Raw genomic sequence first — 3,832 nt, forward strand, 5'->3', positions numbered from 1 at the left:
CCATCACAGACCCCTGGATCTTCCCTCACATGCCTTGAAGAATAGTGGTACCTGGTCACTATCAATTTCTCCTATACTATTCTTGACATGTTACTTGGCAATTTCAATATCTATGTTAATAATTCTTCCGATTGCCAGCTTTTCAATTTCTTAGCTTATACTTCCCAATCTTGTTTTCCACTCTACCTCAGTCACATACTCTCAGGACATATCCTAGACTATGTTTTTATCCATAACTGCACTGCTTCACTTTCCCCCTTACCTAGCTTGGTGCCATGGACCATTATTTAAATCACCCCCTATCATACACCCTCAACCACCTTGTCTCTCTTTTCCTCCTACTGTATTAGTCGGGGTTCTCCAGAGAAACAGAACCAATAGGATATGTATAGAGGTATATATAAAAAGAGATTTATTATAGGAATTGGCTTGTGCAATTATAGAAGCCAACGAGTCCCACAGTCTACCATCTGCAAGTTGAAGAACTATGGAAACTGGTGGTGTAATTCAATTCAAATCCAAAGGCCTGAGAATTGGGGTGCTGATGGCATAAGTCCCCATCTGAGTCCAAAAGCCCAAGAACTAGGAATATTGATGTCGGAGGGCAGGAAAAGATGGGTGTCTCAGCTCAAGTGGAAAGAGAATGAATTCAACCTTTACCTGCCTTTTTGTTCTATTCAGACCTTCAACAGATTGGGCAATGCCTACTTATATTGGGGTTCACAAATTCATATGCTAGTCTTTTCTGGAAACATCCTCACAAATACACCCAGAAATGTTTTACCAGCTGTCTGGGTATCCTTAGACCAGTCAAGTTGACACATAAAATTAACCATCACATTTAGTAAAATCCAGCTGTAAATATATCCAACTCTCTACCCACTGTACCTCTAGCTGAATGTGGGTGGAGAAAAGCACATAAATATGTTGACTAGTCTCAATTTAAATTCTTGTCTATGGCTATACCACCCTGAATACACCTGATCCCATCTGATCTCAGAGGGTAAGCAGGGTCAGGCCTGGTTTGTACTTGGATGGGAGACTGCTTGGGAATGCTAAGTGCTGTAGCGTGTTAAAAAGAAGAAGAAATTCCTAATACCTAACCTCAAGTAGGCCATTAGTGCTTCTGGAGAACCCTACTGCACTTCCTACTCGAGTGGTCACACCTTCTTCTCTTTAACCTCCTTCCCTCTCTACAAAATCAGTTCAGGAACTTGCTACCAATTTCAGTGAGAAACTTTTTTTAAAGATTTTATTTATTTATTTGACACAGAGAAAGAGAACACAAGCAGGGGAGAGAGGCAGAGGGAGAGGGAGAAGCAGGCTCCCCACTGAGCAAGGAGCCCAATGCTGGACTCAGTCCCAGGACCCTGGGATCATGACTTGAGCCAAAGGCAGACGCATAATTGACTGAGCCACTCAGGTGCCCCTCAGTGAGAAACTCTACTGTGAGAATTTCCATATGATTTCATCACCACATCTCTCCTGACTCTGACTTTCCTCCTATTACTGCAGAGGGATTATACATGGTCCTTGCTAGATAACCCTTAGCTCCCAGCTAACTTTTACACCAGGTCAAATCCCCTTTCACCCACCTAAGGACATCAAATAGGGAAATGTCTCCTCTTGCTTTTACATCATCAAATGTTTCCTCCTTACTAGATCACTCCCATAAATATGCTATAATATTTCCCATTATAAAAAGAAAAATGTGAGGGTACCTGGGTGGCTCCGTTGGTTAAGCGACTGCCTTTGGCTCAGGTCATGATCCCGGAATCCCGGGATCAAGTCCCACATCGGGCTCCCTGCTGAACAGGGAGTCTGCTTCTCCCTCTGACCCTACCCCCTCTTGGGCTCTCTCTCCCTCTCACTCTCTCTCTCTCAAATAAATAAATAAAATCTTTTAAAAAAAAAAAAGAAAAATGTGGCTCCACTTCCCCCTCTAGTTACACTTCATACTATGCTCTCTGTTTCATGAAGACTTCTTAAAGAAGTTATCTATACTCACTGTCTCCACCTCCTCTCCTATCATTCAGTCTTGAAACCACCCCAGCCAGGACTTTGTCAAGGTCATCAGTGATTGTAGGTCTCAGACCACATTTTATTCAACCTCACAACAAACAGCATTTGATCCATTGATTTTTGTCTTCCTTCTGTAGCTGTTTTCTCCTCTTGCTTTCTAGCACACCACTCTCTCTTGGTTCTCTTTCTACCTCATTGATGACTGTGCATCAGTTTCCTTTGCTGGAAATTTCCTTTCTTTGACCTCCATATGTTAGAATTCCCCAGACTCAGCCTTGGATCTCTTTCCTTCTCAATTTACCCTCATCCCTTAATGATTTCATAAAGTCCATAACCATGTGTTTTGTGCACATTGACAATTCCCACATTTTTTTTTCTCGATCCCTGGCTTTTACCTTGAATTCCCAGCTTGCAGAAGGGGGTAGCTGTCCAACTCCCAAACCTGTTCTTCCCATTGTCCTCCCCATTTCAGTAAATGGAAAATCTGTTCATTCAGTTGATCTAGTTAAAAAACTTGGAATTATTGAGGCACCTGGGTGGCTCAGTTGGTTGAGCGTCCGACTCTTGGTTTTGGCTCAAGTCATGATCTCATGGGTTGTGAGATCAAGCCCACAAAGGCCTCCCCACTCAGTGGGGAGTCTGCTTGAAGATTCTCTCCCTCTGCCCCTCCCCCCCACTTGTGAGCATGTGCTCTCTCTCTCTCTTTCTTTCTCTCAAATAAACATAAGTCTTAAAAAAAAAAAAAAAGACACTTGGAATAATCCTCGGCCCTTCTCTTGCTTTCATACCCTACATGCAATCTGTCTATTATCAAGCATTTCACTGTTTCCATCATTTCCATCTCTCCCAAATAGCTGTCTCGCTGAAGTTTTAAATAGCCTCTTAGATGATCTCCCCACTTCCTCTTTTGCCCTCTACTTATGGATCCTCAAGGTAGCAGTTAAAATGACCCTGTTAAAGCGTAAACCAGATGGTGATGTTCCTCTGCTCAAAACCCTCCAAAGGCATCCCATCATCTTCATAGTAAAAGCCTTATAATGACCTCAAAGCCCTACATGATGTATCTCTTTAGTATCTCCCTCATCTTGCCTCCCGTAATTATCACCCCAACCTTCAGAACCAAGTTCCCCTTCATGTTCCTCAACATGCTCCCACCTCATAAACATCGTACTTCCTGATCTCTTCAGCTAAAATGCTCTTCCCTCAATGTCCACATGGCTTGTGCCCTCACTTCCTTCAGGTCTCTGGTCAAAGATCACATTATCAGCAAAGTCTTTCCTGACCACCCTATATAAAATATCAACCTCACCTCCACCCCAAGGATAATCTGTTTTCCTTATCAAGATCCTTTCCCCCAGATCACCTATTGTCACCTAATATTTAATACACATATTTTTAAATTGTTTATCATCTGTCTTCCTTCTGTAGAATATAAGCTCCATAGGGAAACAGCCTTAGCTGTTTTGTTCACTGAGGTATCTCAAGCACCTAATACTTAGCTGTAAGTACTCACTAAAGAGTTGTTATATGAGGGCAACTGGGTGGCTGAGTTGGTTGAGCAACTGCCTTCAGCTCAGGTCATGATCCCAGAGTCCTGGGATAGAGCCCCACATCGGGCTCATTGCCCAGTGGGGAGCCTGCTTCTCCCTCTCCTTCTACCTGCTATACCACCTGCTTGTGCTCTCTCTCTCTCTCTCTCTCTCTCTCAAATAGATAAATAAAATCTTAAAAAAAAAAGAGTTGTATGGTGCCCAATATAACATAATAAAATTAAATTAAATTGAAAAAAGTTGTTATATGAATAAATCAA

At 42.4% G+C, this 3,832-nt stretch overlaps 1 pseudogene; it reads left to right on the top strand.

The window, feature by feature from the left end:
• The first annotated feature begins 952 nt into the window (after positions 1 to 952).
• Positions 953 to 1,071, top strand: LOC113910685 (annotated as a pseudogene).
• The last annotated feature ends 2,761 nt before the right edge of the window (positions 1,072 to 3,832 follow it).

This window comes from Zalophus californianus, chromosome 6 (genome assembly GCF_009762305.2).
Source record: "Zalophus californianus isolate mZalCal1 chromosome 6, mZalCal1.pri.v2, whole genome shotgun sequence".
NCBI lineage: Eukaryota > Metazoa > Chordata > Mammalia > Carnivora > Otariidae > Zalophus > Zalophus californianus.